General features: G+C 40.4%; 1 protein-coding gene and 2 long non-coding RNA genes across 3 annotated transcripts in view; 2 read left to right on the top strand and 1 right to left on the bottom strand.

The window, feature by feature from the left end:
* LOC146511911 (uncharacterized) overlaps positions 1 to 5864 on the top strand; it is a 7640-nt gene extending 1776 nt beyond the window's left edge. The window contains exons 2-3 of the long non-coding RNA XR_014875949.1: positions 1 to 539; positions 5593 to 5864. The exon at positions 1 to 539 is cut by the window's left edge and continues 1347 nt beyond it. This is a non-coding gene — a long non-coding RNA (uncharacterized LOC146511911). The remainder of the gene's footprint in view (positions 540 to 5592) is intronic.
* Positions 1 to 15781, bottom strand: part of LOC146511908 (NACHT, LRR and PYD domains-containing protein 12-like) — a 249349-nt gene that overhangs the window by 126054 nt on the left and 107514 nt on the right. The gene's annotated exons all lie outside the window — the stretch shown is intronic.
* LOC146511912 (uncharacterized) lies at positions 2941 to 3587 on the top strand. The gene is made up of 2 exons (XR_014875957.1): positions 2941 to 3401; positions 3497 to 3587. It is a non-coding gene; the product is annotated as an uncharacterized LOC146511912 (long non-coding RNA).

The raw sequence follows: 15781 nt of genomic DNA, 5'->3' as shown, positions 1-15781 counted from the left end.
ACGAGGCCACGAGGAGTTCTGTGGAAATGTCTTAGTCAACAGAGCATTTTCCACAGAACTTTGGTTGTATTCTGTGGAAACAGAGAACACAATGACAGTCCTGTTATTGTGTTCTTTACGCTGCCTGAAGCTGGCTCCAGCTAGTATTTAAAGGGTTCTTTGATCCACAGACAGCTCAAACAGTACATTACAATACCGCCCCCCACAGACAGACACACACACACCACCACCAGAACCCCCTCTCCAGTCTTCATATTTACAAAGTGATGCAAATCACAGTTTAGCCATAACGAACACAATGTTCAAATATAAGAGTGTCCGTAAGTGCAGGTGGTACCAGGACACCCTAGGTCGCAGGTTGATGATCGATGTTGGAATTGTATCACAAGACCTGCAGCAGTATGTTGTGGACACTCAGGTAAAGAGAGGGGCTGAGCTGTTAACTGTTCACCAACTGGTGGTGAGTTGGATCAGGTGGTGGGGAAGACGCTGGACAGACCTCCCGCATCTAAATGTATAGTGACGGTGGAAGAAAGAAGGTTTGTGAACTTATAAACTTAAAAACTGCGTTTTCTGATTTGAGAAAAGAGTTTAAATGTTCTAAAAATGTACCTTAGCAACTGGTTGTATTGTACATAGTACATTTGTAATGAAGTGGCTCTATATAAAGAAATTGTTGAATAATCAAATAATTTGCCCTCGAAACTTTGCACGGACTGCTCTTAGCAAGAAGGGAAATTTCCTTCTTGGTTGATTTAGGACTTCTCAGGACACAAGACAAATTTATAAGGTTTAGTCACATCCAGATGCATATTTAATTATTTCTGTGAATGTTAATTATAGAATTTTCTCTCAAAAAGTTTTTATTTTACTTTGTAAAGTACTTTGAAATCACTTATCTTAAGATTCTGAGCTAACTTCTTAGAAAAAAAGAATAAACCTTAAAAATAAAATTGTTTCAAATTAGTTTTTAATAACAAGCACAACATCTGTTTTCTCCTGGCTTTGTACAACAAAACTAAGCATTACTTCAAGTTTTATTGCTAAATGGCATAAATCTGAGTTCAAGCGTATTCAGCCACTATGGTTAAACATAGATCTGCTATTTAAAAAAAAAAAAAAAAAAAAAGCTAACCATACTCACTTGATACCTGACAAGTAACTTATCAGTAGCACATCACACTTAAAGCACACCAAAGAAGAAATGGACTGGTATGAATGGGCTGACAGGGTTGAGACCTCCCTATCCTTTTTAATAAAAAATAAATATATATATTTATACTGTATGTATACATTTAAAGTCATCTTAGAACAGATTCTTACATGGTAATGTGACCAAGTGCAGCAACAACGCCAACTAATCCAAAGAGGAAAAACAAGAAAAATAGAATATTTACATGGGCTTATTTTTCACGGCCCAAGCTCCACAGGATCATCTACCATTCATCTTCATAGACTGCTGAGTGGCAGGCGTGAGCTCACACCCCTTTTATTAGCTGACCTTTGGGCTAAATGAGTTCAGCCCAGATGTGGGAATTTAGGCAAACAAGAGAAGGGAGAAGATTTAAACCCAGTGGGAGTTTCCCCCCAAAGAGGGAAAAAAGGACCCCATGATGATCCTCTACCTAATCACATGAGCCAAGGTGTGAAAACGGGTGTGGGTCACAATCAGCCAGGGTTTCGGGTGAGCTCATTGTGAAACCTGTACCCAATCTATCATGTGATTTCCTGAGGTCAGATGGTCCAGGATGTGAGTGGGCGTTAAGGCGTCTGGGGAGGGATCTCAAAACTGGATTATAGATGGCAGACAGTTGGTGTCGTAAACCACCGCCTCTGTTCAAAGATGGTCGCTCACAGTGGACATAGATGCTTCTTTCACTCCTCTTTCAAACCATCTGTCCTCTCTGTCCAAAATGTGAACGGTGGCATCCTCAAAGAGTGACCTTTGTCCTTTAGATGCAGATGGACTGCTGAGTCTTGTCCCGTGGAGGTGGCTCTTCTATGTTGTGCCATGCGCTTGTGAAGTGGCTCGCGCTTGTAAATACAAATATTTTTTTGAAATAAGTATTTGTAAAAAACACGCTATTTGTGCCTTTCCGAATACCATATTTGGGTTCAGCTCCACCCCTACTTTTCACATTTGACCAACTTCTAGATGGCATAATTTTGTTAGAGGTCTTAGCTCAACAGGGAGAAACAAAGGCATTGTTCTAAAGGTTTGATAAACATCACATAATGTTGGACTGTAAAGTGGAAATACCTGTCACACCTTTGGGTTTCACTGGATATGTTTTCATTGTGTGCCCTCATAATGAACCACAAATATGTATGGTGTTTTTTTATGATCAATATCTGTTCAAAAGAAATGTTTGGAACGAGGCCACGAGGAGTTCTGTGGAAATGTCTTAGTCAACAGAGCATTTTCCACAGAACTTTGGTTGTATTCTGTGGAAACAGAGAACACAATGACAGTCCTGTTATTGTGTTCTTTACGCTGCCTGAAGCTGGCTCCAGCTAGTATTTAAAGGGTTCTTTGATCCACAGACAGCTCAAACAGTACATTACAATACCGCCCCCCACAGACAGACACACACACACCACCACCAGAACCCCCTCTCCAGTCTTCATATTTACAAAGTGATGCAAATCACAGTTTAGCCATAACGAACACAATGTTCAAATATAAGAGTGTCCATAAGTGCAGGTGGTTATTTCTGTGAATGTTAATTATAGAATTTTCTCTCAAAAAGTTTTTATTTTACTTTGTAAAGTACTTTGAGATCACTTATCTTAAGATTCTGAGCTAACTTCTTAGAAAAAAAGAATAAACCTTAAAAATAAAATTGTTTCAAATTAGTTTTTAATAGCATAAATCTGAGTTCAAGCGTGTTCAGCCACTATGGTTAAACATAGATCTGCTATTTTTTTTTAAAAACTAACCATACTCTCCTGATACCTGACAAGTAACTTATCAGTAGCACATCACACTTAAAGCACACAATTATCCTTAAAATTTGTTATTCTTCATGAGATCCTTGGCATAATTCATTTTATTTTATTTTCAATGGGAGAAAAATAAGTCTGTGCTAGTTGAGGCAAAAGTAATTTACACATTTCTATTTGTTTACAGTGTCTTGTTGTTTAAGAAGGAAATTAAAATGCAGAATATTCTCTAATAGTTCACTTATAAACCTGTATTCTTTAACCATGCCACCCAATTTCTCTCTTTTCCCCCACCTCTCTATACATTGAGTAGTATGTGCCACCATTTCCTGCCACCATGTCGTCAATCTTCGTAATCGGCTCCTCCACCTGCTTTGTGTCTGTGCTTCGGTTGTTGAAGACGTGGAACCTGTTTCCACAGCTTTGGATGACTTGTCGGAGCTCTGGTTTGGCTTCAAGTAAATACTGCTGTATAGTTATGTCCAAGTCTTCGAGTTCATCACCATGGGTGAACAGCACAATAATGTAGTGGTCATTTTTTTTTACCAAGCAGATCCTGCTGGGCTTCCACAGAGTTTTTCTTCTTTGGTGTGAATCAACCAACTTGAAGAATAAATGTAAAAAGATGCGGACCCGGTAGAGAGTTCAATATATGTGATCATTTCTTTTTTTACAAGTTCTGTGGATTTGCCAGCATTTAGGATCCCTGGTGTGTCGATCAGGGACGGCTGGTATGAATGGACTGGCTCGGCCCTCCCTATCCTTTTTAATAAAAAATAAATATATATATTCGGTGTTGAGGAGTAACGGAACACATGTACTGCCGTTAGGTATTTAAAATACAAAATATAAGCAACTTTATTCCGTTACAGTTACATTTTAAAAGGGTAATATTCAGAATACAGTTACTTTGTTGAAATAAAAGTATTACACCGCGGTGTTTTCCTGTTCCATATGTTAGGCTATGCTCTCTCTATTTTTGGTAATTCCATGCCAGTGGAAACCCAAACAAAACGCGCATTAAGAGGCTCTAATGTCTCAATCCCACGGCCCATGTCACTTATACTTGTGGCCCACAGAATGACGTGAAGAAATATTTTTAAAATTATTCAAAAACAATTTAATATTTAATATGAAGTTTTACAGGCATAGCCCTAAAGAATGTAGCCTCATGGGCAGTGTAGCCCGTGCTGCAGGGAGAATGGACTGCCATACACGTTATATGTCTGTGAGTGCGGGGGGGAGTCAAAAAGTTTTCACCGAGCAGAAATGGGAGCATGTAAATACAATAATAACCACTGCAGCCACGTCATTGTCTAATTTGCATAATTGGTCATGCTAATGTAATTGCACCCTGCGTTGTTGAAGAGAGAAATAACATCGTGGAAGAGACATAAAGTGAGTAAAACACTTCCGAAATGCATTTAGAATTTATTTAGAACTACAAATTAAATTTCTTTTAGCAATTATTGTTTTTTTTTCAATGTCACAATTCCAACCCTGCTCCTTTATCCGGGCTTGGACCGGCAAAAGTGTCCCGAAATAGTCTAAGGAGCTTGGAAAGCTCTTTGGGGGGAAACTCCCACTAGGTTTAAATCTGGGACTCCCCACCATTTGACCTTAGAACTGAAGAAGCTTCTCGGATGAAGGTGAAACGTCTTCAAGCAACTTAAACACAACTTAGACACTTTTCTTTCCAAGCTCCTTAGACTACGATGACCTGGATGACTGAGAACCTTCACAGACATATGACTCAAAATAGGCACTCGGGTGGAGTTACTTTGTGTGTGTGTCTTTATAAGTAGTTTTAAACCTTGTGATCCACATAACGGTAAAAGAAGAACTGACTGCGTTACATTCAGTGCAGGTCCAGCGGCTTCACTCATGCGTGATTCATTTGCATTTTGGACGCATAGGGGTGAACATATCCTGCCCTGCTAGCAGGTGGAGGAAGACTACCTTCCACCTGTGAGCGCTTTGGCACAGGCCATGGCAGTACCCAGTGCTTGCTGAGAGTAAGAGCAATACGCGCCTTCATATCAAAAAGTCATCATAAATACGTCACCAATAACACCAGAAAAAGTTGCCAGATTTGTCACTAGTCGTTTTTTTTTTTTTTTAAGTCGCTAAGGGGGTCTGAAAACTCGCTAAATATAGCGACAAAGTTACTAAGCTGACAACACTGCTGGGGATGCACACTTTCTTTTCTTTTATCTGTTTTCATTTTGCCCTCATGCATGATATTTTACACAACATTTTTCAAAAATGGACCACAGATCCTCTCAGAACCAGACAGGCCCTGGAGAGGTTTTACTACTCCATGGGTGAACTGAAGAACAAGTACACATGCCACACCGTCACAACCAGAGGCAGACACAGTTGAAGTTGGAGCAAGACCACACAGGATGAGATGGACTGACAGCTGAGCGATCCTGTCAGTGAAGTTGGAATAATTAATCTGTAAACAAAGAACTTGTCTGCGTGGTGACTGATGGGAGTAACAGTGACTCATGAGATAATTAACACCTAAATATACTTGTAAAGTCAGTGGGGTATTAGGCCATTGTTTTCTCACAGTTTCAGTTTGGTTGAAAGTGTTTCTTTTTCATTTCTGATACAACTTTCAGTCATTTTTTTCATCTTCTACAGAAAAACACCAAAGTGAAACTTGTTTTCCTGAGTGCAGCCGGGACTGGAAAGAGTCCAGATCAGATCATCACAGGAGATGATCTGCAAGAATGAAGCTGGACAACATTTTGCACACCTGACAACCCAACCTGAAGGAAATATTTGTGGGACTACAGGTGTGTTATTTCTGAGAAACAGAAACAAGAACATCAGTTATTACTTCATATTTTTAGTGTAATGAAGTAATTCTTGTGTAAAGCTATAAACAGATGAGAACAGGAACTACAGTTATAAAATATATGCTTTTTTTTCACTTTTCAATAAATTGAATATTCAATATAAGTATTCAGTATTCAATAAAAGTAAACTCCTCAATACACCCACAGTTTCTTTGGTCTCCATACAGATATTTTCACAGAGTCTGATAAGTATTTTATGTTTTTTTTCCCAATAAGGTTGCTGCTATCAGGTGATTTGTCAGGCTACTATTTGGGAAGTACTGCGCAACTGTAATCCGATCACGTTTTTTAATGTAACGAGTAATGTAAGGGATTACTATTGCAAAATACAGTAATTAGATTACTAAACCGTCATGATTTTGTTTGTAAGAGTGTTTCATGACAATGATGTAAGCATGTGCGACGTGCGTGGCAGCAACAGACGTGTGCAAATCAACAATGGATAATATGGAGTGCAGGAGAGAGTACGACCATGCAGCGTTTAAAGCGTGGACGTACTGACAAGACTCGGTCGCGAACGAAACAACTCTTACCGTATGTTCACACTGAACGCGATAAACGCGACCAAAAAAGCGCCAGACGCCCCTAACTTGACGCCTGCAAATTCGCACCTTGACGCGTGTCCAACGTGAACCGGAAATGTGGGAGGAAGTTGTGCCAGACGGTATGTTTGCAAGATGGCAGCTGTTGAGCAAACTTTTGAAGAGAGAATCACCCTTCTGTATTTACTGTGGAGAGCAGAGCGTTAAGGACGTCCTCGCCGTACCTGGGTCCATCAGGTCCTCCAGAGGCGTGAGCAGTTTGGTGAGTTTCACCATTTGCTCCAGGAGCTGCGCCTGGATGACGGCCGCTTTCAGCGGTACCACCGTCTTTCCCTCGCCCAGTTTGAGGATCTGCTGTCCTGCATTGGTCCAAGCATCGCCCGCCTAGACACCAACTACAGGCGCTCAATCCCACCTGCAGAGCGCCTGTCCATCTGCCTGCGGTTAGTAAAAGTGTTCAATACGGTAGTCCTTTATTGAAACCTGCGCTAATATATGCTAAACTATCGTTTATACACTGCTAACATGGATGTGCTATGCTATTGGTGAATGCCGTCTGTGTTTACTGATAGCAAACTGTGGTACGGAGACGACTGTTTATAATATTTCTAGTGATACTCAGAAGGTCTCATTAAGTCCCGATTTAATTCGACGTATGCTGTTATCAGTGTTTGCATTGATAGCATGGCTGTGGTGTCATATCAGTGTATGCTCTCAGTGTTTGCTGATATCAAACTGGTATGAGGATCACTGTGGGTTAATCTTTGTAGTGATACTCACTCCTTTTTTTATTTAGACCTGGTTTAATTCTGGGATAGTTGAATATTTGTATATAATCCTCGCAGCTGTCAAACTGTATAACAGGGGTCACCAGCCTTTCTTAAAACTGAGAGCTAGACAAAACTGTGAACAGTTTGGTTCACCTTTAGTTATATGGTTCTATCTAACATGTTCTATCTTGATAAGCTGTCTTATCACAGGTAAATATTTCTATAATATTAACAATGATTTAAGCAAGGAAAGGGCTACATGTCAACATACAACTCTTTATTTCTATTAATGTCTTACTTCATTCCTACCTGATTGACATGTTTAGGAATTACGAGCGATTGGCACACTGTAGTTGTAAAAGTTGCTAAAAATCTAATTATGATATGGTACAATTAAAACAAAACACAACTGACTGTTTTATATTATATCTAATATATATTATGTAATTGTCCTTATAATTACAAAATGTTTTATGTAAGATTTATGTTTTGTAATTTAAATCTGACATCACAAAAGTATTTTGGAATTTGAATAATGTATTTTGTAACTGCTATACACATAATACTAATTTTAAGGAGGCTGAGGAGGAAATGCTCCATTGGCGACTGGCGTGGCCTCTTCAGGGACACCAGGATGGCCAGCTCCACCGCCGATGGACCGTCCTGGGATCTGTCCCTCATCTGCCTCGGAGCTGTCCTCCTAGTAAAGGTGATCACAAGGGAATGCAACCGAGTAAAAAGCTATCAGTGCTTGATGTACATACTTGTGGGTGCAGCAGCAGGAGCTGAGGGACCAGGGACTGGGGAGCCAGGAGAAGCAACAGGGGATGCTATGCTGCAGAATCAGTTGGCTCTATCAAGACAATATTAAATGTTAACAGGCTGAAAACAATAGTATTCAATTCCATTCTTTTGAATTCTTTTGGCGACAGAGAAAGACTGGACTCAGAGTGGTAAAGCTCAAAAAATAATATTTATTTTTACATTTCCGGAAATGGAGACCCGCCACTAAAACACATATGCTCAGGTCTGAATTCTCTGCCAGCTAAATCCATATATATATTTCTGTACTACGTCACACCGACACACAGTTTACGTAGTTCCTCTTTTTTGTGTCTGGTTTCCTGTGCAGCTCTGCACTAAACTTCCCCTTTCTTTACTTCCCCTTTCTGAAGTCTGTTGCCAAGGCGACCTGTCACCCTCTGACCCAGTTTTTGTTTTCGTCTGGGCTTGGTTTCTAAAGGCCTCTCTTATTAAAATACATAAAGCAATATAATCAGAAAATAAGCACTAAAAATATATATCTTGTAACAATAGTCATAGAGAAAGTATATACAATGGTCCCTCATTTATTGCAGCAGGGGTTCTCAGAATAACTAGCCCCTTGCCACGCACTTTATACACTTTTTTCCACACACACATGAACAATAGTCACAGTTCTCACTAGTTGATTCTCAAAGTGCAAACCTTTGTAGATTTCAAAACGTGAAAGTATTATTATGCCGTGTTTTTTCTTGGTCTGCGCGCCACTTTTGTGCGCCTTTTTCCCTCCCGGTGCAGGTGTCTATTTCCGAATGAGGGTCATGGTTATGGGTGTTTTTGTGGTGTTTTCTCTATTGGATGTGATGGTTATCAAAACCCAACATGATAAATTTGGCAAGTGCAGGAGACACGACACGGAGGAGATTTGTCAATCAGGCTGCCGAATATAATACGCATTGTTGAAAGCTGCAATAAAAAATCTGTGAAAAAGTGAGGCAATGTCTACGGTGGCTGGGAAGTGCAAAGCGCAACAAATTAAAAAACTGCAACAAATTAAAAATCCTTGACGGAAAGGGATTGTCTGAAATACCGGAAGTGACACAACGATTAGCCTAATAGGGCTTTTGGAGCATGATGTCACTAGAGATGTGAGATGAGAGAGATGATGATGAGATGAGATAGCCTTTATTTGTCAGTTGCAGGTCTTTTGCCCACAACCGAGATGACAGACCTTGCTGACCGTACATACAATACACAAACATCACATTGGGGAGACAGGTCAGGCCAGGTAGCGAGGAAAAAAGCATGTGTAACACAAAAGGATAATACAGGAATGCACAGATATCAACACACCATAGCACAATAAACACAGACAGCAACATGGGAAAGAGTTCCAGTGTGTACATCTGATCTGGGACCGCTGCAATCTTTCGACTGCGCCTCCAACTGACCCGATGTCCACATCAGAGGGGAGGTAAGCGTTGGAGGTGGCGTTGGATCCGGGGTAGGAAGGGTGATGCGTCGGTGAGTGCTTATCAGTATCAGTATATGTATGTGTGTGCGTGTCCATAGTTCAGCTGAGACAGTGTCCTTCACCCTGCCAGGCTAAGTAAACAGTCTTCCAGCCAACCCAGGTGGCCTTGCAGGGAATGGGAAGGGACAGACTCAACAAAGTCGTTGTCAGGGAGTTTTTGTTTGGCCTTGAGCCCACAGCTGACGCCGAAGGGATAGCCGCATTATGATGGTAATTTTTCATTTGCAACAACTCATGAGAATTTCAAAGCTGTTCCTTAACACTCCGACACTGGTCTCTCAATCTCCCGTTGGAGAACCGCGAGCTTCCCGATGATGTTATCAAACTTGCTGGTCTTGTCATTCTTTTGCTCATAGAGCCGATTCTGAGAACTCACGACTGCAGTGAGCCGTTCTACGATGTAATCCAACTTTCGCTCAAAGGTGTTATTTTGAGCAGGCCTCTCCTTGATGTATCCCAATAAACGTTCAGAGGTGTTATTCTGAGTATTCACGGCAGCTGTAAGTGTCTCCAAGGTCTTAACCATTCTGCTTTCAATGAGCCCGTTCTGAGAAGTCGCGACACGTCCCATCATTTCAATCCCAGCGGGCAGATAAGGGAGAGGAGAGGAGAAAAAGTGCGTCCGCCTCCTCCGAGAGCCAAAAGAATGAGGGGGCGTGGCCAGGATTTTGGTTGAGGCTCCATGTTTCTGGGCCGAACAAAGCGCTAGCGAAAGAGGAGCGAAAGCACACGGATAACACCCGCTATGGTTTGTACTTGCTGTGCGGTCGTAATATTAGATCACAAGACCGGCCACGGAATAAAGTTGAAAATGGTTTATCTTTTCATTCTTTCCCCACCTGGAAGCAACATGAGGCAGCTCATGTATCGGATGTTACCAAAAGAAGGTGTCTAGTCTGGATAGCAGCTGTGAGACGAGCTGATATCCAGTTCTCTTCCATCTCCAAATATCTGTTGGTGTGCTCCAGACATTTTCATTCCGGTAAGTTATAGATATGTTCATATCACTCTTTATCCGGTCTTTAAGTCTGACGTCACTAGACGTGTGTTGGCTCAAACTCCGCTGCAGGTCCATAAATCACACGATTACTGTGGCATCACTGAGAGTTGAAAAACTATCTAAAGTCTTTCATCTGTAATAAAATGATCAGCGTTCTGCTCTACCAGGTGTAACAATTGAGTTTATCATCCAGGCAACCACGAAAACGAAACGGAATTCATGACATTTAACAGAGTTAGAAATTAGCAGGAAGTTAGCTTGCTAGTTTCCATCTAAATGAGGGATTTTGGAAACAAATTCAAACGTACAGCTCTGTTATCACTTCCAACATAAATGAAGACAGAAAACTAAACAGCAGTGATGTTTGTAGGGTACTGTGAGTAAAATGCATTTTATTTTCCCCCGAACATTCAAAATAGTGCAATCATAAATTCATTCATGAGGGGCAAATTACAGTGAGAACATGTGGAGGCTCTGGCTACATTCACACTGCAGGCAAAAGCGCATCAAATCGGACTTTTTTGACCGTATGCGACCCATATCCAATCATGGTATGACAGTGTGAAAACAGCACAAATCCGATATTTTCAAATCCGATCTGGGTCACTTTCGTACGTGGTACTGAATCCGATACATATCTGATGTTTTAGACAGCAACTGCTGTTTGAATGGTCATGTCGCATTAAATTCGTCTTTTACGTCACTGACACAAAACATATGCCAATTATCAGCGCCGGAGAAGCGCCGAGAAGACATTGAGAACACATGAATGCTTCCTGGCCATCCCGTGTAGATGTTAGTGAAACTGTTGGGAAGACAACATGAACATTTTATTTATACTGTATAATCTGCAGATTCTGACAGAAATCTGCAACTATCCTTTGAAGCACCGCTCCTCTAAAACAGCAATAAGGATCATTATTAGGTTATCTAAATTATTATGTAAATAACAAAATAACTTAAGGCAAAATTGGGGAACGTAAAGTCTGAAACAAGTCTTTATATTAAGGGCCATCAGTCAAACAATACTGTGTGGTCTGGGTCTAAACAGAGCGCGTTGTGTGTGATATCTTCACTTTGAGGGTTCACAAAGGAGCACTTTTGATGTCACATTTTATTTGTAGTGTGAACAAGCAGACACAAAAAATCAGATTTAAATTTAAAAAAATCGGAATTGAGCATTAAGACCTGCAGTGTGAACGTAGCCATAGTGAGTTCAGTGCATTGATGTGACATTGTCCTGAAGGATTTAGTTATTCTCAATGGTTAAAGAAATTGCAATGATTTATTCATATTTATTATGAATAATCCTAATTATATATCTTGCTTCCATGTTTGTGTCCTGTGTCACAAAAAATAATTTGTTTACTATAATACATTGATTAATGACCTGCAGAATCTCCTTATCATATTACTTGTCCATAATTGTCACCTAAAGTCAAACTTTATGCTTTCTCCATCTCTAAAGTGATGACATCCTTGCATTACATACTTTAGGTTCATTTTCTGCAGGCAGGTTTCTGACAGAGAACAGGCAAATTTACACTTTAACCTGCAGCGTTCTATAGATGGACACATAAAGAAATGAAAAATTACATGTATGCGCTAACTTTCTAAACACTTTGTTACATTTATGATAAAGTAGATTAAACACATTTATGTCAGCCTTGGCTCATAGTTCTTGTCTTTACATGAACTTTGTCTGTGTCTGTTTCAGGTCCTGCACTCTCAAAGACTGAATGAACCAGCATTGCAGCCATGGGTCACTGTGAGCATCACAGGGAAGGTTGAAGCCGCCCACTGCACCTGTAAGGCTGGAGTCGCAGAGACCTGCACCCATGTCACTGCTCTTCTGTTTAAAGTAGAAGCAACAGTGTTGATCTGTGGCACAAGGACTGTTACAGATGAACCTGCATGCTGGGCTTTGCTGGGTAATGTGACCAAGATACAGTCAGTGGTTGGCCATAAGATAGACTTCTCCTCTTCAGCTGCCCAAAAAAGGCTCTTGATCAAAACATAAACAGACCATCCGTATTGACAGGTAAAAGGAGCCTCTAAAAAGAAAAATCCCACCTGCTACTGTGGAGGAGTTGTCACTGCTATAATGCCATAATGTTTTATCTAGGGGTCTAGATTTATGCCTGTAGTGCACTGCCGTGTAAATAATTTGCATTTACTGAATATGTACTGACTGAGTCCCACTGTTCAAAAGTTGAATAAAGAAACAAACTAATTTTTGCCTCTTTTTTATTATTAAAACCACTTTATAGAACATCACATCAGTTACATGTAGAATCCATATCATTTATAGTTTACAAATGACCAAATGTTTACATAAAATCATGACAGTGTTTACATGATATCACCCACTACTAACATTACTTTAATTACTGTATCTTCTGAAAAAATACCGCTATTTATACAGCACAAGACTTAAGAATATTTAACAGGAACAAGTTTCATTTTTCCCTGGTTTTACTACAACACTGTTCACCAAACGCAGCAAACCTTCACCATCTTATCCAGAAGGGTCACCTCTTCACCCTCACATGGAAGAAGTAATCTGATTGGCATGGTGGTTTGTTTGAAGCAGGTCCCTTGTGTAGCGCTGGAACCCAGTCATGATGTTTCATCCATTTCATTGGCTGGTTTGCTGCAATAATAATGCCAAATAATTAGCAACTCTATAAATAGAAGGTAGTTCTGCAAAATCACTCAGTAGGATGTTTGTTCTAATTTGCTATGACCTCAGAGCGCATCGAAAATAAAACGAATAGGCTATAAAGAGTGAAATGAACATATTTAGAACTTACCGGAATGAAAATGTCTGGAGCACCAACAGATATTTGGAGATGGAACAGAACTGGAGCTCGTCTCACAGCTGCTATCCAGGCTAGACGCCTTCGTTTGGTAACATTGATACACGAGCTGCCTCATGTTGCTTCCAGGTTGGGAAAGAATGAAAAGACAAAGCCTTTTCAAGCTTATTCACTTGCCGGTCGTGCAATCGAACATTGCAGCGGACCACACAGCAAGAACGAACCATGGCTATGCTTTCACTCCTTTTTCACTTAGACCCCCAAAATGGCAGATCGGGCCAAAATCCTTTCCACGCCCACCCCCGTGACATCACGCTCCAAAGCCCTATACCAGGAGCAGTTTGGGGTTTAGAACAAATTTTGTGTAATTATAACAATATGTAATTTATGACCTGGTTACACATGATGCTGCTGATTTTTTTTAATCTAATTTTTACGTAGCATTAATTTATTTTTGTCAGACAGGGAATCAAACAAGTTCTGTTTTCTCAAATGAATCCCACTGTTATTTGTTTGTCCTACCAACAGGGATGTTTACATGGTATTCATGACTGCTGCACCTGATGACTTTCACAGCTTGAGGACTGCAAACATTTCCCAACAAGACATGAGTGGTGGGGGTGATCGTTGGTATTCCTGATCAGGGGAGGATCTGTTCCCATCAAACCACCAAAACCAGTTGTTCAGGATGTTTACAGGATGAAGAATCCCCAGTTATTCTTTGTGGTTAGAAAGTGCCTACATATGGCTGTGTGGGATTCTGGCTTACTTTAGGGTCAGAGCAGTTGGTATGTGGAGCAAATACTGACACAGTCAGAGTGGGCAAACCAGCAATAGGCTTGTTGTCATACCTGGAAGTGTGAAAGCTCCCGATGCTGGATGGTCTTTGTAGTTTTTAATGCTATAATGGAGACTGTCCTTTTCAAGGAGTTTCTGATGTCTTATCCTACTTTTTTCTTTATTTTAATTAACAGGAGGGAGAATTTGAAATCCTCTATACTGACATGATTACATTTCTTCTATTAAATGAGAAGTACATTTTGAACACAGTACAGTGAACACAATATCCAAGAAGCTAAATCTGGTGAAATGTTTTTTAGCTGTCAGCCTGAAAGGCTGATTGGGGGATTTTTGTCACCTTGCATGCGGGTGGCATGGACACCTGACTTTTGTGTGCATTTATCAAAAAGCTTGGATGATTTTGAAGATCAGTGGCATTTAACTCATGATCAGTGTTCAAGTTTTCTTAAAATCTTGTAACATGATAACTAGAAAGAAGACAGGATTTTCAAACTGATCCCATAGATGGATCTACTATGAAGCTGAGGGACAGCACTGCTTAAAAGATCCTTTTTAAATGACTCGAGCTGTCTGATTTAATGAGACCACGTGTGCTCAAGTTTCCTGCTCTGACTTGTCCTCAGAATGTCTAGAGGCAGAAATAAGCGTATCAGTGGGCATGTGCTCAGCACGCAGAGTGGGAGTGACTAAACGTGCCACTGCAGAGCATCGCAGTTGTTTCGTGTGATTAAGTTGTGTGTTTATGAACCTGTAAGTGTTAGTCCTTTTGGCAGGTTGACTCGCATGAAGCTGTTATAATTGTTTGTGCATGTTAAAGTTATGCCTCAGTGCTTTGATACCATGTTGGTAGGATTATTAATAGCAGCGGCTGTAATCTCCCGCAGTCATTACATGCAGCGGTTTTAGAAATAAAGGACTTTTCTATTGTTTAGTTTAACTGTTGCTAGCTTGCCATGTCCGTGCCTTATGATTGGCAATTTGTATGACGTGCTATTTAGGCAATATATGATCTATAGTGACCCCTTGTGGATATTGTGAGATATTGCTGTGTTGAGTACATTATGTTCTCAATTGTTTTTCTAGTTATTTGTGACTCTACTAATTATAAAGTTGCCTGTTTCTGTTTCCAGAAAACCATTGCTCGTAGTCCCACATACTATACAACAATAAGTTCAAGTATGGCTGCACCTAATTTGGACTAAGCCTGGCAAGCACTTTGATGTAAACAATTCTTCAGTGGGACTTAAAGACAGTTAACCCAACTCCTGGACTGCTGCAGTCTTCCTGACAGAAAGCTTAGGCCAGGCTTGTATGCCCAGTATATATATTCTATAACGTGTGTAACTACTTCGTTTAGTTGTTTTTGTTTGGATTTAGTTTTGGGGTTTTTCTTTTCAGTGTATTTCAGTGTCAGTCATTTGTGTAGTGCTCACTCACATTTTCAACTGGAAAAGACCTGCAATAGAAACGTATTTAGGAGCAAACAAGTGCATAAAAAGTTTGACATCATTGAGCCCAAACAGCACCTAGTTTTCAACAAAAACACACAAGAGCAGCAGTGACGATACAGCTGACACAGATGAACCCGTTTAAACTGATCCCAGTGTTTTTAACCTAACTTGAGTCTTGAACCATTGGGGCAAATGAAAAATCCCAGCAGTTCTTGAAAGCAGCAACTCTGTGCTTTTTTGTGATGTTAGGGACATTATGGTAACTCGAGGCAGAACACCATCCAAATCTTGG

Source organism: Neolamprologus multifasciatus, chromosome 9, assembly GCF_963576455.1.
Source record: "Neolamprologus multifasciatus chromosome 9, fNeoMul1.2, whole genome shotgun sequence".
NCBI classification, from domain to species: domain Eukaryota; kingdom Metazoa; phylum Chordata; class Actinopteri; order Cichliformes; family Cichlidae; genus Neolamprologus; species Neolamprologus multifasciatus.
This window is presented reverse-complemented; position numbering and strand designations above follow the sequence as displayed.